We start from the raw sequence: 22,764 nt of genomic DNA, 5'->3' as shown, positions 1-22,764 counted from the left end.
CATGCCCGCTGAGCCCCTGTCGAGCCGCGCTGATTCTTTCGAACCAGGAAGAGGACGAATGCCTCGCCCGAGCGCCCGCGTTGACTCTCGCTGAACCGCTGCGTCGGCATGCCTCCTTCCACCGTCCCAGCTTCCCCAGGCCCAACACCTCTTCACCCCAGCCATAAACAGGCCTCAAGGCCCAATGTGAGCAGCACCCTGGCCTTCCCCTTGTTGGGCTGCCCAGATTCGGCCTGTTTCTTTTTTTCCCTGCTGACGAATTTCCTAATTTCCAATGCATGCATAATTACAGGAGGATGCCATTATTTTAATTTGCTCACAAGTTAATAACCGTGCATCGGATTAAAACAAACTTAATATGTAACTTGCTTAGATTTTCATCTAGTTTAATAATATGCAACTTTCATCTATGTTTAAAATGTTTAAAATGCTGTTTGGTTAAATTTGCTCCTATGACATGTTAAAATGCTTTAATTCATAACTAAATAACCGTAAGTCGGATTTTAATAAACTTTATATGTAAATGGGGTAGAAAAATGCCTAGATTTACTTGGTGCACTCATCTTGCATGTTTAACAACTCTAAAATAATGTTTAGGGCAGAACAATACCAAATCTATAATATGCTCATGAGGAGTTTCCGGACTTGTTGTTTGTTGTTTCCGGCCTCATTTAAACTTGACTAGATAGGTAGTTTTGTTTGCTTCACCCTCTTGCCATGTTTAACAACATTTAATATTATTGGGTACATAAACGAGAGAGAACTAAATAAGTCATGTGGTGTTTCACCAATATGCAACAGAGTTGCATGTTGAGCTCCACTTAATTTGTAGGATTGTTTGTGCATTTTGCCATGCCATGTTTCATTAAACCAGACATGCATCATACTTGATTGTGCATCATGCCATGATTATGTGATGGTTGTTTACTTTGTTGTTTGTTTCTTTCTGGGTCACTTCTCGCGTTAGCTTCGGTTTCGTTCCGGAGTTGTGAGGATCCTATCATCTACGTCCGTTTGTCTTCTTCATGGACGCGTTCTTCTTCCTTGCGGGATTTCAGGCAAGATGACCATACCCTCAAAATCACTTCTATCTTTGCTTGCTAGTTGCTCTCTCTTTTGCTATGCCTATGCTGCGACACCTAACACTTGCTTATCATGCCTCCCATATTGTTGAACCAAGCCTCTAACCCACCTTGTCCTAGCAAACCATTGATTGGATATGTTACCGCTTTGCTCAGCCCCTCTTATAGCGTTGTTAGTTGCAGGTGAAGATTGAAGTTTGTTCCTTGTTGGAACATGGAGATGTTGTTCCTTGTTGGAACATGTTTACTTGTTGGGATATCACAATATATCTTATTTAATTAATGCATCTATATACTTGGTAAAGGGTGGAAGGCTCGGCCTTATGCCTGGTGATTTGTTCCACTCTTGCCACCCTAGTTTCCGTCATATCGGTGTTATGTTCCCGGATTTTGCGTTCCTTACGCGGTTGGGCTATAATGGGAACCCCTTGACAGTTCGCCTTGAATAAAACTCCTCCAGCAATGCCCAACCTTGGTTTTACCATTTGCCTCACCACCACCTACTTTTCCCTTGGGAGTCGCTCTCTCGAGGGTCATCTTTATTTTAACCCCCCCGGGCCAGTGCTCCTCTGAGTGTTGGTCCAACCTGAGCTGCCTGCGGGGCCACCTTGGGGAAACTTGAGGTTTGGTTTTACTCGTAGCTAGTCTCATCTGAGTGTGCCCTGAGAACAAGATATGTGCAGCTCCTATCGGGATTTGTCGGCACATTCGGGCAGTGTTGCTGGACTTGTTTTGTCTTTGTTGAAATGTCTTGTAGAACCGGGATGCCGAGTCTGATCGGAATGTCTCGGGAGAAGGTTTATCCTTCGTTGACCGTGAGAGCTTGTGATGGGCTAAGTTGGGACACCCCTGCAGGGATTGGAACTTACGAAAGCCGTGCCCGCGGTTATGGGCATATGGGAATTTGTTAACGTCCGGTTTTAGAAAACCTGAAGTTGACCTTAATTAAAAATACATCAACCGCGTGTGTTACCGTGATGGTCTCTTTCCGGCGGAGTTCGGGAAGTGAACACGGTGTTGGAGTTATGCTTGACGTAGGTTGTTCTAGGATCACTTCTTGATCATAGTTTCTCGATCGTGCTTTGCCTTCTCTTCTCACTCTCATTTGCATATGTTAGCCACCATATATGCTAGTCGCTTGCTGTAGCTCCACCTCATACCTTTACCTCACCCATAAGCTTAAATAGTCTTGATCGCGAGGGTGCGAGATTGCTGAGTCCCCATGACTCACAGATACTTCCAAAACCAGCTTGCAGGTGCCGATGAGTCCGTGCAGATGACGCAACCAAGCTCAAGGAAGAGCTCGATGAAGATCTTGTCCTTTGTGTTGTTTTGTTCTAGTTGATCAGTAGTGGAGCCCAGTTGGGGCCGATCGGGGACCTTGTCGCATTTGGGGTTCTTCTTTTATTTTGGTTCCGTAGTCGGACCTTGATTGTATTTGTGTGATGTAATGCTTTATTCATGTAATTGTGTGGCGATTGTAAGCCAACTATGTATCTCTTTCCCTTATGTATTACATGGGTTGTGTGAAGATTACCTCACTTGCGACATTGCTTTCAATGCGGTTATGCCTCTAAGTCATGCTTCGACACGTGGGAGATATAGACGCATCGAGGGCGTTACAACTAGCCACCCAGAGCAGAGGGACATCGAGAAATATGGTAGAGCCCTAGCAGAGAGAGAGAGAGAGAAAGGCGACTGAACTCACCCTAGCAGTTCATCGCACTAGCTCAAGAACACCTCTCGCGAGGTTGTTCTTCCCTTGTACTGTTCATCAGCAGCCCCTGAGGCAATCCACCACACCACACACTGGAGTAGGGTATTACCCCACAACGGTGGCCCGAACCAGTATAAACCTCGTGTCCCTTGTGTTGTTCGTTGTTTTCAGCTTAGATCACGCGAGGAGATTGGACGTAGATCGGTAGGGGAGAGATCTCCGTGCGCACCCCAGTGTTCGAACCTCAAGGGTCTGCCAGAACCCGAAATCCGACATTTGGCGCGGCAGGTAGGGGTGCGCCGGAATCTTTCTTCCGCTGTTCGCGTATGATCTTCCGTCGTGTCCATAGCTGACACTTGTAGGGCTCGCGCTGAGCGCCGGGCTGCTCTCGCCACCCACGTCGCCCAGACGGCGCCTATCGGCGGACGTCCTCGTCGTTCCCCGTTGCCTGCTGCCAACGCCGCTACTGGCCCGGCGGGGAACGAGCAGCAGGCCTCGTCCCAGCATCCTTCGGTATGGCGGGAGGGCCGCACTGCCACACCATCGCTGACTCCAGCCACTTCGTCGTCCCACGCTCGTCGTGCCCCCACGGATGCGCACATCGCGCTGCTCCTGGCAAGAGTGCTCTTGCACTACTGCCCCGTCGACGACCTCTACGAGGACTGGCTCGCCCGCATCACCGAGCTCGTCAGCGCCGTAGGGGGCTCCCCCTTGCTGTCCCTCTCGCTGCCTCGCCCTCCGTTCCGCGCAGGAGGCGGGGATCAGGAGGCGCCTCCACCACCTCCTACCCAAGAAGGCGCCCTGGCTCCAAGGCGCGCAGCCCCAGGGCGAGACCCTCCGCGTCCGGCGCCTGCGCAGCAAGAAAGGAGCTGCCAAGAGATCCCTCGTCCCCAAGGAGGTGCTCGCGCGCTCCCAGCGCCGGCGCGCCAAGATCGCGTCCCTGCACCTCCACGCCAAGACCCCGTCTTGCTCCAAGCAGCGGCACACGGTAATCTCCAGGAACAAGCCCAGCACCAGCGAAAGGCACCAGTGGCCACGGCAGGCTGCCGCACCCTCACCCCCGAGCTACGCGGTGTCGCATGGCCAGGAAAGTTCATGCCTGACCTGCCCCCTCACTACGATGGCACGGCGGACCCCGCGGAGTTCCTACAGCTCTACAAGCTATGCATCGAAGCCACCAACGGAGACGAAAGGGTCATGGCAAACTGGTTTCCCATGGCGCTCAAGGACGGGGCCCGCACCTGGCTCCTGAACCTAACTCCTGGCACGATCTCCTCTTGGGACGAGATGCACACTCGCTTCATCGCCAATTTCCAGGGCACTCGCGACCGGCCCCCGGCCGTGAGCGATCTGCGCCGCATCAAGCAGCAGCAAGGGGAAACCCTGCAGAAATACATCCAGCGCTTCAAAGACGCTCGCCTCAAGATCCCCAAGGTGACTTAAGAAGCCATCATCTCGGCCTTCTCCGATGGCGTACGCGACATCAAGATGAAGGAGGAGCTAGCAATCCATGAAGACCTATGCACATCCCTGGAGCTGTTCAACTTGGCAACCAAGTGCGCCAGGGCTAAGGAAGGGTGCCTTTCCCTCCTCGAACTCCCGGCTGCCGACCCAGAAGAGAAGAAGCCCAAGGCCAAGGATGTGAAGCGCAAGGGGGCTGCCGTGCTTGCAGCAGAGCCAGACACCAAGCGAGGCAGGGATCAGCCTGAGTCATCCAGCGGCAGCCGGTATTGCGTGTACCACGACCTCCACACCCACAACACCAACGAATGTCAAGAGCTCAGGGCCGTGAGAGATGGACGTGTCTGCCGATGCCCCGAGCGCAATGACAGGGGCTATGGCTGAGGAGGAGGAAGAGGTGGCGGACGATGGGAAGACCGTGGCCCTCGCCAAGGGTGGCGTGACCGACCTCGCGAGGATCACTGGCAGGACCAGCCTCGCGAGGGAGGCTGGAGAGGTCAGCCTCATGAGGATCGCCCGCACGGCAACGCAGGCCTTCCTCCTCTGCCGCCACCTCCAAGGAGGAACGAAGACCAACATCAAGACGAGGGAGCTGGGGGCTTCCAGGAGCCACGCGCAATCGCTTGCATCTTGGGTGGCGCGCAGGCCCCAGCCTCACAGCACATCTTCAAGCAGTTTGCTCGCGAGGTGAATGCAGTCCTCCCCAAGCTTGAGGCCATGCGCCCTCTCAGGTGGTCTGCGTGTGCTATCACGTTCAGCTCAGCGGATCAGCTCAAGTGCGCGGCAACGACCGGAGTCCTCCCTATGCTTTGCTCCCCAGTCATCAGCAATGTACAGGTCACGAGGACCCTCATTGACGACAGAGTAGGACTCAACGTCCTGTACGTTGAGACGTTCGGCAACCTCCAAGTGTCGTACGATCAGCTTCAGCCAACCAAGCCATTCTCATGAGTCACTGATGGTTCCACTGTTCCCATAGGGCAGGTTCGCCTTCCAGTCACCTTCGGACAGCGCAACAACTACTGCACCGAGCTCATCGACTTCGACGTCGCCCACATCCGTCTGCCATACAACGCCATCCTCGGGTACCCAGCCCTGGCCAAGTTCAGGGCAGTGACTCACCATGGATACAATGTCCTCAAGATGCCATGAAGCGGTGGAAACATCACCATACCCTGTGAAGAAAGGGACGCAGTGTGTTCACTCGAGCGCGCGTTCCAAGCCGCAACAATCGAAGACCCGGACCACAAAAGTGGAAGACTGCCCGAGGCGACCCCCAAGAAGAAGAAGGTTTAACCTGGCCTAAGCCATAAGGAGGCAGGTGCCTCCAGAGGTGTTGGGTCAGGATTTGCGCCCAATCAGGGAGCGTCACCCTCTCTCGCATAGGAAGGCGCGCCCAGCGCCCTCCTCAGGCAGCGCTCAGGGGCTCTTTCTTGGAGAGCCACCGACCTTGCCGAGGTTGCGAGGGAGGCACTCGGGCACCACTTGGAGGGGTGCTGCCAGGCACGTTTCCCTTAGGAAGGTACAAGGTAAGGAAGACCAAACCCTCAGGAGTTCGTCGCAAGCAACACTCAGGAGCTACAGGAGTCGAGAGTCATGCGCGGCAGCCGCCTCTTGCCTGCCATGGCCCCACATCCAGGCGAGGATGGTGGGCTGTGCGTCCGCGTCGACGTGCCAGGGCTCAACCGAGCCGTGTCTCAGGAGCGCCTCTAGCCTTCACGCGTGGGGCATTGCGAGGGTCCACCTCACAGCTACGTTCGCATGCCTTTCGGCCTGCCGAACGCGGTCGCCGCTCATCAGCGCCTGCTGAGGAGCATTCTGGAGGGTCAGGAGGTCAGGCATGGTGCGGGCCCGGTGGAGATGGAGAAGGCCCTCGGAAACCCACCAGTGCCCCCGGAGCCTCCCGAGGCTCCTGGGCCTGGGGGCTCGTGAGGATCGATATCTTCATCGCGCATCGCCCGTTTCTTCAACATCACCCCATCTTCAAACGACACCAGGTGACACCTTTCTAAGTTCCATTTTTAGCTGGGAGCGCCCACAGGGCCGCATTATTCCCAGGTCGCGTGGGTCCGTCCCTGCGGCATGTATCCGTTTTGCTTATGCTCCTTACTTACCTTGTTGGGGGCGCCCCTCGGGCTGCATCATCCTGAGCTGCTCGGGCCTGGCCCAGCGGCGTTTGCTTTTCTCGCGTCTATTTAAATGAATTTCCTCCTGCGTGCTTAGCATACCCGACCTAATCGCCTGCTCGATTGACGCCTACTTATGGAGCCGCTCGCTCTGGCACGGCATCTGCGCACGGGTCCGTCCTTGCAACGCCGATAAATCTGAGCGGTCGAGCTCTGGCCGCGGCAGCCCCGCAAGGCGCCACCTCACCAGGCCCTCAGTGCCCCAATCACTCCCCCGGAGCGACCAAAGGTTGGCTGGCAACCGTAACAACAGGTCTTGTTTCCCTTTATGATTGGTGTGCAGGACCTACTCCAGGAGCAACACTAGGGACATCGCGAGCTACCTCTCCCTCTCTCCGGCACGGACCGCTTGCACGTTAAAAGGGGGGGCGCCTGAGGATCATGACTCATGGGCTCCTACTGGCTCTCCAGCCTTCACCCCTGGCCTTGACCCATGGCATCGCGACCTGTCATACCAGCGGCGGCTGAGCTCGCTCGAGGGCCGGGACCTGAGGACGTAGAGCATTGAGGAAAGTGCAGGGAGAGGGAAGAAGCTTGCGAGGACCTAACCCAGCAGTGCCTCAGCTGCCACTGCTCAGGCCAGGCGCTTCGTCGAGGAACTACACCAGACTCAAGAGATAAGTCACACCCTTACAGGAGTTGAACCAACACATCGCAAAAACCCTCGCCCAATGCAGCTCTGTCACGGCGACGTTGCCTTCCTTTCTCGCTCAGCGAGGGCTGCTTGAGCGCTAAAGGGGACCTCCCGAGCATCACGACTCGGGGGCTCTTACCGGACCTCGGGCCGCTCACCTCCTGGCCTTGACCACGACATCGCGACCTGGCATACCAGCGATGGCTGAAGCCTGCCTGGGGACTGGGACCTGTCAGCGTAGAGCGCCAAGTCCTCGTGAGGATAGAAAGGGGGAGCCGAGCCGAGACAGGACAAGCACCTCGCATTGATTCATATTAAGGATATAATATTCATAAAAGACATGGCAGACGCCTTACATGCCCCCACGGGGTGTTGCTTCGATTCCTCGCAGGGAACAAGAGTACTAATCCTAAGGAACGCTAATCGCCCGCACCGCCGCAAGGGACGCCATCATCAACAGTGGGCTGGCCAATGTCGACGCCAACCTCATCCAGATCAGTGGCGTCGGCGGTTGGACGCAGCTGCCCCGCTTCGAGCACGGCGGGAGCTCGGGGGCTCATAGCTATCGTCGCTCGTCTCCGGAGTCGCGAGGAGCTTGGGGGAGCCGCTGGATTCCCCAGCTCCTCCGCTACCGCCTGAGGAGCTGCTAGAGGGCCGATGGGCGGGCCCGGTCCTTGCCGGTTCATCGCCCCTGCCGCTCTCCCTGGGGCAGCACTCCAGCCGGCGTCCTTCAGCATCAAAGACCTTGAAGAACATCAGGGAGGCGCCGTCGTATTCAAGATGAATCACGAGGGCACCTACCGTCCGGCAGACCCGGGCGATTTCTCCCTAGCCCCGGGTCATGAAGACCTTGCCCGAAGCGACGACCACGACCTCCGCTACGGTCGCAGGGGTACCGCAGTCAGCGTGCTGCAGCCAGAGCTCCAGAGCCCCGCTCGGCGGCATCTCGAAGGCGAAGGAGGGGGGAAGGCGAATCCAAGAGCTCGGAGGCATGGCGGCGTGGAACACGAGCTCGCGAGAGGAACGCTCGGCATGGACTCCAGGAGGAACGACACGCACCACCGTGACTCGCCGGCGTCGACGGTGGCACCCTCGATGTCACTCGACGCCTTCTCCCCCAGGGCCCATGACGCGGGCGTATAAGGGTAGCTGATACCCAGGCGGCGGCCGCTCGTACCAGGGCCTCGGTGCCTCCTGCTGAGCACCCTCTTCTCGATGGCAGAGGACCAATCGCTTCTTTGGCGGAAGTGGGTCAGGACCCTCTCGGGGGGCCTTTCCCTTTTCTTTTGCAGAAAACCGGCGGATTAGTGCCATTGGCGTAAGGAGAAGCAAGAGCGAGGAAGAAGAAGGAAAGGAGCGGCAGCAAGGGATGGACTGAAGGGACACGCGCAGCCCCGTACTTATAGCCGGAGGAGGCCAACCATCGAGTACCACGATCGTAGGTAATCATGACCAGTTTCTCTGCATGCAGGGACATGTCAAGTCGCACGGTTGCCGAGGCGTCTTGGGGAGGCGCAAATGCCCACGACCAATCAATCGCCACGCGGCGCCCAAGGCCGCAGGCTGTTAGGACCCGCGGCGCTTCGCGCTTGCCCCTTCGCTTTCCTGCTAGGCCAAGCCCGGGCGCGCCTTGGGCCCGGGGGCTACTGTCGGCGTTCTGGGAACGGGGGTCCCTAGACTTGCCTGCCTGCGGCCTGCAGCGTGGCTCAAGTGGGGGCCCAGCACGACCCATCTTCATCAGCTCAAGCTCAAGACCCTCGTGAGGGGCCAAGCCTCGTGGGGCGGACGACCGAAAGCTTCCTCAGAGGCAGCCTCGTCAGGCAGGCTCACGAGGAGGCGGAGAGATCAAGGCAGGGGTACCTCGCAAGGAGCCCGTGACACAAGCCATGACGATCGAGACCAGGCGGGCGCCGGCCTGCGCAGTGTCCTTGTTTCCCCTTTGGTGCAAAGGGGGCAAGCACAGGCCAAGGCATCGGACAAAGGTTACCATTCCGGTGCAACGAGACCAAGACCAGCAGAGCGGTAGGACGGAGGTCACCGTGGAGCCCAAGACGGCATCATCACCAGTACTTTTGGCAGCCGAAGACCACCTTTGGTCAGGATAACTTGTACTAGATGTTCCCCTTCAAAATGGCCAATTGTTGGCGCCCTTCCCACTCATTATTTGGGGAGAGGCCCAGGGCCTTTATAAGTAGAACTAGCCACACAGAGCAGAGGGACATCGAGAAATCTGGTAGAGCCCTAGCAGAGAGAGAGAGAGAGAGAGAGAGAGAGAGAGAGAAAGGTGACTGAACTCACCCTAGCAGTTCATCGCACCAGCTCAAGAACACCTCTCGCGAGGCTGTTCTTCCCTTGTACTATTCATCAGCAGCCCCTGAGGCAATCCACCACACCACACATTGGAGTAGGGTATTACACCACAACGGTGGCCCGAACCAGTATAAACCTCGTGTCCCTTGTGTTGTTTGTTGTTTCTAGCTTAGATCACACGAGGAGATTGGGCGTAGATCGGTAGGGGAGAGATCTCCGCGCGCACCCCAGTGTTCGAACCTCAAGGGTCTGCCGAAACCCGAAATCCGATAGAGGCAAATGTAAAACCAAGGTTGGGCCTTGATGAGGAGTTTTATTCAAAGCGAACTCTCAAGGGGTTCCCATAACACCCAACCGCATAAGGAACGCAAAATCAAGGAACATAACACCGGTATGACGGAAACTAGGGCGGCAAGAGTGGAACAAAACACCAGGCATAAGGCCGAGCCTTCCACCTTTTACCAAGTATATAGGTGCATTAAAGTAAATAAGATATAATAATGATATCCCAACAAATCCATGTTCCAAACATGGAACAAACTTCAACTTCACCTGCAACTAGCAACGCTATAAGAGGGGCTGAGCAAAGCGGTAACATATCCAAACAACGGTTTGCTAGGAAAGGTGGGTTAGAGGCTTGACATGGCAATATGGGAGGCATGATATAGCAAGTGGTAGGTATCGCGGCATAGCAATAGAGCGAACAACTAGCAAGCAAAGATAGAAGTGATTTCGGGGGTATGGTCATCTTGCCTGAAATCCCGCAAGGAAGAAGAACGAGTCCATGAAGAAGACAACCGGACATAGTCGAATGAATCCTCACAAATGCGACGTTTTCAGAACCAACCTGAAGAAGCAACACCGGAAAGAAGCAAACAACATGGTAAACAACCATCACATAAGCATGGCATGATGCACTACCAAGTATGATGCATGTCCGGTTTAATGATACATGGCATGGCGAAGTGCACAAACAATCCTACAAATTAAGTGGAGCTCAATATGCAATGAGTTGCATATTGACGGAACACCACATGACTTATTTAGTTCACTCCCGGTTAGGTACTCAACAATATTAAATGTTGTTAAACATGACAAGAGGTGAAGCATATGAAAACTACCTATCTAGGCAAGTTTAAATGAGGCTGGAAATAAGAAACAACAATTCCGGTAAATCCCCACATGCAATATTTGAATTTGGTACTGATCTTCCCTAAACACAATTTTAGAGTTATTAAACATGCAAAGTAATGACACCATGTAAAACTATGCATTTTTCTACCCCATTTACATATAAAGTTTGTTAGGTTTGGAGCTACGGTTATTTAGTTATGAATTAAATCATTTTAGCATGGCATTGGAGCAAACTAAAGCAAACACCAATTTAAACATGTCACACATGCATGAAAGTTGGATATTGTGAAACTAGATGAAATTCTAGTCAATTTTCATATATAAATCATTTTAATCCGATGCACGGTTGTGGCGTTGTTAAATGCATGATCATGAAGGGGTTTTATGTAAAACTGGTGGTCTCTGAATAATGCTAAAATCATAGAGGAAAAAAACATATCTGGGCCAAAACTGGCTGGCCCAACAGGTAAAAAAACAAGAGGGGGGCATTGGGGTGTGGCCTCACCATGGGCCTTGGCCCGGCCGGATCTTGGGCTGGCGGAGGCAGACGGAGCTGGGCCTCGGGTTCGGTCACGGCCCACCTGGACGCCGACGCGGAGGGAGATGGGATCAGGGCTCCTCCCGATCCGAACGACGCACGACGGCGCTCGCCGGTGAGGGCGACGGGGACGGCAAGGTCGGAGGCGGATCCGACGGGGGAAAGCGGAAGAGGCGGCGGACGACGCGAAGAGGCCGGATCTGGGTCAAGGAGCTAGGTTCCGGGGCGGAGCAGAGCGGATCGAGGCTCCGGCGACGCCCTCTGGTGGTGGCGCTGCAAGGAACAGAGGGAGTGAGGAAGGGAGGAAGAGAGGAGAGAGGAAGGAGCAGGGCGCGGGCAATAGGACCTTGGTCCGGCGGGGTTGCCACGGTCGGTGCCGGCGTGGTAGAAGTCCGGCGGGGTCGAGGTCTTGCGGTGTGCGGCTCTGGCGAGGGACCGGCCAGCGGCGGCGCTGCGCGCTGGAGAGAGAGGCACGGGAGCCAGGGGCGCTTGGCGGGCGGTTCGAGCCCGATTCGGCCCGAGCGGGCCGGTTGCTGGCCGCGGAGGGTCACGGCGTTGGAAGCGGGCAGGGGGCGCGTGGCAGCTGCGGATAGGGTGAGGAGGGCGCTGGCGCGTGGGACGGTGCCAAGTGGCGGCGGGGAGGTGGCCGGGCGCGGAAATGGAGGTGGGTGGCGGCGCTGATGATTGGGCGGCGCGGAAAATGAGGAGGAGGATGGCTGCTGCCCAAAATGGCAAGGGGAGAGGTTTAAATAGTAAAGGGGGGAGGGTTAGGATTAGGATTAGGAGGTGTTTCTGGAGCGTTTCGGAGCCTCCGATCATGATCATGCGGCTCTGGACAGAGGGGGAACTAGGTGGGGTTTGTGGGCTGTGTAGGAGAGGTCTCAGGCCGAGAAGAGCGAGACGGAAATGCAGCCCGGCAAGGTTTCCGGAGACCGAAAACGTCCGACGTTAGACCGACAATATTGCCGCTATAGTTTAACGGTTGGACTATCAAACGAGCTCCGAATGCGATGAAACTTGGCAGGCGGCCTACTGACAACAAAACAACACCACACGCCAACTTTCATCCCATTCCGAGAACATTTTCCGGTCACTTATAAAATACTATTTCAGAGGGCCGCGGGCGCGTGCAAGTGTGGTTGAGTTCAGGACGGACAACAGAGGGAACGAGGAGACCGGGACGGATGCAAGTTTGAAAACATGATGATGCAATGCGGATGATGACATGGTAAGATGCAACACGCAAGCGAATAAAAAGACAACACCAGCGAATAACTGGAAGACACCTGGCGCAACGGTTTCGGGGCGTCACACATTGAGCTATGACATGCTCAATAGTGTCTTCCTCTTGGAGGCATACAAAGCATGGGCAAAATTCTCTTGAAGACCATGCCGGGCCCGTCGGGCAGACGTCCAGACCCGGTGTTGCACCGCTAACCACATGAAGATCTTGCATTTGAGTGGCTCCCAACATTTCCATATCCCTTGCACAGTCGGAAATCTTTCCTTTCCTTGCACCATAAGGCAATAGACTGAGCTAGCTGAGTAGGAACCATCTTTTGTCCATGGCCAAGAGAAATTATCGGATGCAAGCTCATCTCTGTCCATGGCAACCCCCTGCATCGCACGCCCGGGACATTGAATTGGTTCTCCTTAGTGGGCAAGGAAAGTGGTGCAACGTTCGCGATCCACCGATGGTTCTGTAACCCTTGCTGAACTGTGCATGTGCTCATGGCCATGGAATTCACTTTGGCAAAAACCAACAGCGCAATGTTTCCCATGGAGCAACCTCCAATCCAATGGTCTGTCCAAAACCTGCCCGAGCTATCCGATCCCACCTCGATGTGGACCAAGCTGCGGAAAACCTCCAACACCATAGCGTCTTCAGCCATTGGCAACCCTTGCCATGGCCTATCCAGCCGTGTTCTCTTCAGCTATTCCCACCGTACGCGCAAAGGAATGGACTGCATCTTCATGTTTCTCACTCCTAGGCCACCGAAATAGTATGGTGTAAACACTTTCTCCCACGCCACAAGACAATTCCCATCGTGGATGCCATCTGATCCAGCCGAGAAGAATGCTCTCATCCATTTATTCACCTCCTCGAAAACCCATGCAGGCATGTCCGTGACCATAAGATGATGGATGCATGTGGTGTGTTGCGAGGATAGATTTGACCAGGACGAGCCTTCGAGAGCGCTCGAGGAATCCTCTCTGCCAGGCCGGCACAACCTCCTAACTGAATCAATCACTGGTACCCACTAGGCCTTAGTCAGCTTGTTGATGGGGAGCTGCCAGCCTGGGTATTTGATCAGAAACTTAAAAACAAAGCACCCAAACATTATGGCCAGGTGGTCCTTCATGCCTTCATCTCTCGAATGATCACCGCCGATGTTTTGTGAAAATTAACTCGTAGCCCGGATGCCTCCGCGGAGATGTGCAAGACCCGGCGCACCAGTGGTAGATCCTCCATGTTTGGTTTCATGAATATCACAACATCGTCGGCATATATGGATATCCCCTGCAAGTCAGGTATACCAGTGAATCTGCTTAACACGCCCAACTTTGCGGCCTCTGTCAGAAGAGTGGTGAGCGTGTCCATTGCAATGACAAAAAGCAGCAGGGAGATCAAATCACCTTGCCTCAAGCTCTTAGCATGATTGATCTTTCTTCCTAGCACACCATTAACAACCACTTTAGTGCTGGCGGAGGATAACAGGATGTGCATCCACTTAATCCAAGTGTCACTGAACCCTCACTGTCGCAAAACTTCCATGAGAAAGGACCAGGACAGGGAATCAAAAGCCCGAGAAATATCCAATTTGAGCAAAACACCTGGCATCTTCAGATCATAGATTTTCCTGGCCACTCACTGGACCAACATAAAATTATCATGCAGGCTCTGGTCCTTGATGAATGCAGACTAATTAGTACCATTGTTCAAGAATTCATCCGATTAATCAGTTAACGGGCCAGTTAATCACTACTCGTAGGGTGACCGAATCATAGGATGTGGCACAACAAATTTTCCTCCTAGGATAGGGTCTGGTTTTCCTGTGCCAAATCCAAGCCCTTGATAACCATATTCGCAATGGCAATCTGAATTTGATATTTCCGCTATGCTTCTAACCCCTCTTCGCAGATATATTGCCGCGTTTCGAAACAGCACATCTAGGTGCTTAAATGGGTCCACAATAACCTAATGTAAATCAGGATGTGAAGTGCATGTGTGTAAAATTTCAAGATGAAATACGTTGAAATGCGATCTATATAAAAAAGATAAATTCCCGGCATGGGAGGATAAATAGTACCATGTGTTTAAAAAGCCCCAGATTTGTTTTCTTTTGCACAGCTCTCATTTCAACGTATTTTGTCCTGACAATTTACATGCTTGTGCATTATGCCTTCATATATAACTGCATTTTTTCGTATATTTATATTTTTGAAGTGTAAAAATATGAATTTTCATGAATTTTGAATTTGGAGGCCTCCATGGAGCTCGCCTCCAAAAGCATTTTTTCATAAATAAGACCATAATAATTTGAAAAATAAATATAACTAATATACTCCCTCCGTTCACAAATATAGGATGTTTTGGGATCGGTTACTCTATTTGGTCACCCCGTAGAAGAAGAATTTGAGAGTGGGCAAATTGAGAGTTGTGGTGTTGATGGCTCTCCTGTGTCCCCCTGTCCTCTCTCCTCTCCCCTCACCCCTTCCCGAGCCCATCGTCGATGCCCTCCCATCCCCTCCTCCGTCGAGCACTCGCGTAGATCCTGGTGTGGATGTCGAAGCCCCTCTTCCTCCCCTTCCCCTTCTACCTTGCCAGGTTCTCGCTGGCAGGAGGGCATGGTGGCTCTGTGTTGGGTTTCGTAGTAATTTCAAAAAATTTCCTACGCACACGCAAGATCATGTGATGCATAGCAACGAGAGGGGAGAGTGTTGTCTACATACCCATGCAGACCGACTGCGGAAGCGTTGACGCAACGTAGAGGAAGTAGTCGTACGTCTTCACGATCCAACCGATCAAGTACCGAAACTACGACACCTCCGAGTTCGAGCACACGTTCAGCTCGATGACGATCCCCGGACTCCGATCCAGCAAAGTGTCGGGGAAGAGTTCCGTCAGCACGACGGCGTGGTGATGATCTTGATGTACTACAGCAGCAGGGCTTCGCCTAAACTCCGCTACAGTATTATCGAGGAATATGGTGGCTGGGGGCACCGCACACGGCTAAGGAATAGATCACGTGGATCAACTTGTTGTGTCTTTGGTGCTAGCCCTGCCCCTCTATTTATATGTTGAGCCCTGGGGTCGAAACTTGGAGCAAAAGCCTCCTCAAAGTCGGTTTTGCCCGAAAGGCAAGAGTCCCACTCGGACTCCAGGACCAAACGCCACAATCCTTGGCATCTGGCCCAGACGCCATGGGCCTCGGCGTCTGGCCCAGGGCCAGACGCCAGGGTCTCCGGCGTTTGGCCCCCTGGCCTCCGCAAAACTCCTTTTGCACCGACCTAAAGCCTCATGGGCTTGACCCCTTGGCCTAACCATATCATCCAATATATGAATCTTTACGTCTCGACCATTTCGAGACTCCTCGTCATGTCCCCGATCTCATCCGGGACTCCGAACTCCTTTGGTACATCAAAACATGTAAACTCATAATATAACTGTCATCGTAACCTTAAGCGTGCGGACCCTACGGGTTCGAGAACAATGTAGACATGACCGAGACACGTCTCCGGTCAATAACCAATAGCGGGACCTGGATGCCCATATTGGCTCCTACATATTCTACGAAGATCTTTATCGGTCAGACCGCATAACAACATACGTTGTTCCCTTTGTCATCGGTATGTTACTTGCCCGAGATTTGATCGTCGGTATCCAATACCTAGTTCAATCTCGTTACCGGCAAGTCTCTTTACTCGTTCTGTAATACATCATCCCGCAACTAACTCATTTAGTTGCAATGCTTGCAAGGCTTAAGTGATGTGCATTACCAAGAGGGCCCAGAGATACCTCTCCGACAATTGGAGTGACAAAACCTAATCTCGAAATACGCCAACCCAACATGTACCTTTGGAGACACCTGTAGTACTCCTTTATAATCACCCAGTTACGTTGTGACATTTGGTAGTACCCAAAGTGTTCCTCCGATAAACGGGAGTTGCATAATCTCATAGTTATAGGAACATGTATAAGTCATGAAGAAAGCAATAGCAACATACTAAACGATCGGGTGCTAAGCTAATGGAATGGGTCACGTCAATCAGATCATTCTCTTAATGATGTGACCTCGTTAATCAAATAACAACACTTTGTTCATGGTTAGGAAACATAACCATCTTTGATTAACGAGCTAGTCAAGTAGAGGCATACTAGTGACACTAAGTTTGTCTATGTATTCACACATGTATTATGTTTCCGGTTAATACAATTCTAGCATGAAGAATAAACATTTATCATGATATAAGGAAATAAATAATAACTTTATTATTGCCTCTAGGGCATATTTCCTTCACTCTGTGCCCCACCCCGAACCAGTTTTCGATGCTGGGTGAGTGCGACAATGAGTTGGAAAATGAGTTCCCTATGTCATCGCCGGTAGACGCTGCTCCGGTCTGACCTCTTTGTGGTGACTCACAGTGCCGCAGATTTCCCCCTGGTGGCTGCGAGCTGGCACTCTTCGCCTGGCTTGCTAGAAAAAGTGTGGACAACAGTGACTTATCATCGCTCCCGTCACGCCAGGCCTCTCGCTCTCTCGCTGCTGGCATCCTTGGGTCCGGTGGCTCACCCTCCCCCATTTCCTCCTCCCCTTCCCTGTGTGCATCTTGTTCGTCCCTCTTGATGCTAGATCTGGAGCTGGATGACTCCCCAGGGAAGGTGGCGGCGCTGCCGCTAACCCTAGGGGGTTGGTTCTATGGTTGGGCTTCCAGATGGGCCGCATCAACTGCTCACCTCGTCTGGTCCATCTGGTGGGCCAGTGGTTGACTTGGTAAATCGTTCGGTCCTTCTTTCTGTGCCGGAATCCTCCCACCCCACCCCCCGCTCATGGGCTCCTGTGGCGCGCTTGTGTCTGGGTCGTCTGTGGCTTTTAGGCCCGGGCCTTTGGCCCTTCCCCCTATGACCTCTTCTAAGTACTTAAGAGTCACCCGCCCCATGGCTAGGGTTTCTTGTCACTCTTTCAGACCTCCACAGATGTAGGGTTCCTTCCCACAGCCTGACCCTCATCCCTCCCCCTCCTCCTCTCTCCCGCTTGTTCGCTGTGACCGTCTCCATGGATCGCTCAGGAGGCTCGTCCAGCGAGCAGAACTCCAATGGGAGAGGCCGCTGGAGAGCTCCTACACTAAGGATGCAGATCCGGTGGCCTACGAGGTGGCGCTCCGGTCCAAGCTCTAGGCGGAGAGGCCGCTCGGGAGCATGCGACCAAGGATCATGAGGCTTGGGCTACTCTTCCTCCCTGGCGCCAAAAAGAAGAGCGCCGCAAGGAGGATGCGACCCACGCTCAAGATGGTTGGGTTGCACATGTTGGCTCTGCGGGGGTGGTGTGCCGTGGATCGATGGGAAGTGGCAGCATTTGGCTCAGACAGTGCCGGATTTGGGCATTCATGACCTCTGGCTTCCGAATTTGGGCAGTGGCTGGATCGGATGCTGTTGGAGACTGTGGCTTGGGTTTTGGGGGTGTGTCATGGTTTTGTCACGGTAGATGTCCTCATAAGAGAACTAAGTTGTCAGGACATTGCTACTAGGTGAAGCTTGGACGGGGTTGATTGAGAACAAGAGTCGCGAGTTTACCCAGGTTCGGCCCCTCACGGTGGAGGTAAAAGCCTACTCCTTCTTGATTGCTATTGATGATGATGATCTCGATTACAAGGTTGTTATTTCGCTACCTAGGATTAGAGACATTCTAACTTGTCTGTCCCTTTGGACATCCCAGGAACTCTCTTTATATAATAGTCGGGTTCCTAGAATTACAATGGATTTAGGGTTGTACCCATAATCAAAGTCCTACTATAAGTCCCGTAAACCTTCTGTGTCTTCCAAGTTAGGTGGATTCCTTCTAACTTTGGGGTTCTCGTAAGACGACTCCCCTTTTCCCGGGCCGGATCTCCTTTCTAGCCCACAGTAATCTGGCATGTATCATCTTCCAATGATACCTAATATAGGCCTTCTGGGTCCTAGCGGGTCTCAACCCTGGCCAAGTTACACTCACAGGCTGGGCTTCTTCTTAGTCAGGTTTCCTCTAGTCGGGTCTCACCCGTGGGGAATATTCCCAACATTAGCCCCCCCAGGTTAGCTTGGATTTATCCATGCTAAGCTTTTTGTGAAAACAAGAGCAAGTAAAATGTATTAATTAAGGCCAAATTTAGATTTCACCATCAAAAGTCGGCTTTAGTCCATCTTTAAGTTCATACACCTCTCATTCCATTTCCTGGCCATTCTGTCGGGCTTTCATCAAGACTCTCATACTTGGCATTTATTCTGCCCATTTTTGCAAATCTTTCTGCCATGGGACGTGTCAGATTTGGTATTCTAAATCTTCACACTGGTACGCGTCGGTCCTAAACAAACGGTTTTTAACCCCTTTCCGCGACGACATTTGGAACCGTCGCCAAGTGAGTGTGTGCGATAGGGTGTCCTTCCCACACGACCCAGAAATCGTCGGGGATAGGCCCTCCTGGGACCCAGGCTAGGGCCGTGTGCGATCGGGCAAGGCATCGAAACCCAATCATTTCCATAGGTATGTACATCCCACATGGTAATCTGAGAAAATCATTTCCGTTGGTATGTACATTCCACACGGTGAATCCCAGAAAAACATTTCCATTCGTATGTATATCATACACAGTCAATCCAAGGAATACATTTCCATTCTTATGTACATCCCATACAGTCAATCTAGGGAACACATTTTCGTTCGGACGTACATCCCACACAGTTTTATGTGTAAGCTCGTATGTGAAAGGTGTAACTATCACACACGGTTTTCCATGGTTAACTGTTTGCTTTTATCAACTATATCACACACGATTTGATGAAGAAAACTTTGTGGCATTGGGCTATCCATCGCAAGCGCTTTTACTACTAAAACTGTTTGCAAAGGTCCATGACACATTTAGCAGGTTTATTAGTTTACAATTAATAATTCCAGTATTACGCAAATTCACATTTCATATCGAACAACTGTTTGCCAATTTCATATCAGGCACATAAATATATTATAACATCACAATACGGTAGCTACATGAAAATAGCACAATACAACATATAGCTAGTTCAGCTTCATAAGAACAATATATTCATTTCCCTAATTGAGATCATCCATGCTCGTCTTATCCACCTCTGCTTTCAGTTCAGTAAGAACCCGTTTTGCACGGGCGAACTGGGAAAGTGCCTCCTCCTTCGCCAACATCATTTTAGCAAAGTCTAATTTAAAAAATATGAGCTCATTCTCCACCTTCAACTTTTTTCCCGCATCTTGAAGTATGCTTGATCGTTGACAACATTTCTCTAAGCCTACGTGTGTTGTCTTCCTCATACATGCTCCAGAGCTTCGCTGGGCACATCTTCAAAGATTGTGGCCACTCTTGATCAACCCACTCCAAGTAAGAACACTTCTATTCATCCTATAATATATAAAACTAGATCAGTAACAATTCTAGGGGAAATGAGTTTATAGCAACATAGAAAATCACCAATGCTTATTTTGAAAAACTGAAGAAACATGTTAATTATGACATATCTTCTCAAAATGATGAATGTGCAAATGAAATAATTGGTGCTGAGACAACAACCAAATTCGGGAACATCAGAAGCTATAATTAACTACAACGATGCTACAAGTTCTTACTCATGTACAATAAATAACAAATTGAACATTTTATGAGGAAGGTAAATATAACTGCAACAGCATAGCAACAATGTTTGTGTGACAGCAAATTGATACTAACAGGTGTGTACATGCACAAATTTAGTAACATAGAACTAATAGAACTAAGGACATCCACTATGTATGCCAAAACTGGGGTAAAGACAATTTTTGCTACATCTCGCACCGGTGCCCTGCACTGGCGAGCCGGTGCAGCGAAAAAAAAATCAGGGACCCGGACTCTGGAGCACATAGTTGCTCCGATGCCCAGTTCCTTCGTGCCATAAAGATTTATTATTTTATTGGTTGGCTGCTCGGATGTGTGGACCAAAGTTGGCTGCACAAACTGCTGAAGCGGTGCCAAATAATTTTCTAATGGCACCATTGATGAGATGGCAACAATTTAAGATACTAGGTACAAACTGTGACACTGTCTTAGGATGCATTTGGTTGAAGGTGTGGTATGAATGGGTTGGGACTGTGACAGTGTCTGAATCAGATCTAACAAATGATTTGTAACAACAAAAGAGGGTCTAACCTGCTCTGCACATGCCAGAAACTTCGTCCCACTGTCCACAGAATCAAACACAACTAGCTTCACGCATGGAGATTGATGGTGACAACGAGCAGATAGATCTTCAGCCACCCCCTCTCCATTCGTTGCCACTATTGGTCTTAGGGAGCTACAAGAGGAAGAAATGACTCAAATCGATCGCCGGGTAAACATTCTTCATTCCAAGTCATAGACCGAGAGAGAGAAGAGAGGCATACCCGGGTGGTGAAGGAGTAGTCGCCAGAGGAGGAACCGCTAGAGAGGTCTTTGAAGAAAACCATGGCTACCCCGGCGGTAGGATGCGAGACGGCGAGAGCGAGGAAGCGGATATAGCTTAGCAAGGAAGGAAAGAAGGAGGAAACAGGGGAAATGTGACTTGTGGTCGGGGAGACAAGGGGGGGGGGGGGGGGGGGAGGGGGGGGGGGGTAGATATTTTGGCGGTAGGCCAAAATTTAGGAAATGTGGAGGAAAACTTTGCGCGCAGTGCCACCGGACCATTCACTTTGAACGATTGTGTGCATCGCAAACGATTCTTCTGCTTTACGCGCATGGGATGAGTTTGATAATTCAAATTTTGGTGGAAATTTCCCCGGGTACGTCATTGCATAATTTAACATCGCTTGCTAATTTGGGCACACAAAAGAGTGTACATCAGATAGACCACACTTACTAAATCGAGCAATTTTAGTAATTAAACAGAGCCAGACGACCTAAACATTGCTCTAACAAAAGACCAGCATTCAAAACAAAGCCTAAGTATGCATAATTTTAACAAATCCACCGCCGCGCGGGCCTATGCATCGCCGGTGTGAGATGAGACATCGATGACTTGTCCTAGCGACATGCCGCTGTGGGACTCTGCGTCCCCCTGCTGAAGTTGCCGCATCCTCGTCCTCGTCCTTGTCCTCGTGCCGCCCTCAAGGTTGTAGTACTCATAGTAGTGGCTGCGCCAAAGCTCGCATTGGTACTCCACCGACGATTCCTCGATTGACAGACTCTTCTTTACCTCAACCTCAGCCACGCGCAACTCCTCCTCCTGGCACTCCTCGATCTCCGCCGCCTCCTACATCTCCAGCTCCCGCTCGGCGACCTCATGAGGAAGCAGGTGCTCCATGGCCACCGCCGCCTTTTCAGACATGGGTTGCATGCTGGAGTCTGAGGTGGCCTGAAATATCTTGGCGTGTGCATCCTCGATCTTGGCGTGGATGGCCCCGACCCAGGCCAGGGCGACATTAGCGGCACAGACGGCAGCTCGAGCGCTATCGGCGTTTGCAACCGCCGTCGCAGCAGCTGCTGCAGCCGTCTCGGCTGCTGCAGCTGCCCTGTCGGGTGCCGCAAACGCCCTCTCGGCAGAAGCGGCCGCGCTCAATGCGGATGCGGCGACACTCTCGGCGTAGGCAACCGCACTCTCGGCACAGGCGGCGACGCTCGGGGGGGGGGGGACGCGGCCATCGTACGGGGCTTCACAAAGTGTTTCCATGGCGTCAACTTTGCAAGAAGGGGGTGCGGGAATGGGGGTCGGGATTCGTGGATTCTGGGGTTGCCGGCACTGGAGTAGACGAGCTGGCGAAGCTTAAGGAAGGAGACTTAAATAGACCTAGATATTTTCGTCACAAACGGTTCCTAGAAAACAACTGTGTGTGATGATGTAGATTTTCATTAGCTGTAAAAGATGAATTTGGAGTACAGTGGCAATGGATTGTGTTTTAAATGTACGAGAAATTTTGTAGTACTAATATAACTGTCATCTCAAATTTTGGAAAATTTCAGGGGTCATTTGACCTTTTAAGACATTTAAGTGATTTTCTAGCCATTTAATGACCATAATTGAAATTTGAACTACATGTACATGCAACAGCTAACCATAACGGTTTGAAAACTCATATTTTGTGTACTTGTGTGCGATTTAATTCCATGTGCAGTAAATTGGAAGGAATTTTCAAATATATTGGTCTCACGGCTATGACACAATTAAGCATGGAGTGACATGGCATTTTAATTCCAAAAAAATAAAAATAATATCAAAAACACATGAAACCTTGGTTGATGTAATGTCATGCCACCAAGTTGATGTGGAAAAAAATTGGCATGTTTGACGAAAGTTTGGACACACACCCCTCACAAACGAGAGCAACTCACTAGAAGGCTCGTGGTTCCGAGAGGGAACAATGCATGTTTGATGACGAATGGGAGATAACTTCCTCTTACGGCCTTCAATTTTTTCTATGTTTAATGTGCACTACTATAACTGTAATGTGAAATTATGGAAAATTCTAGGG

Source organism: Triticum urartu, chromosome 1 (assembly GCF_003073215.2).
Source record: "Triticum urartu cultivar G1812 chromosome 1, Tu2.1, whole genome shotgun sequence".
NCBI classification, from domain to species: domain Eukaryota; kingdom Viridiplantae; phylum Streptophyta; class Magnoliopsida; order Poales; family Poaceae; genus Triticum; species Triticum urartu.
Note: the sequence above shows the minus strand (reverse complement) of the source record.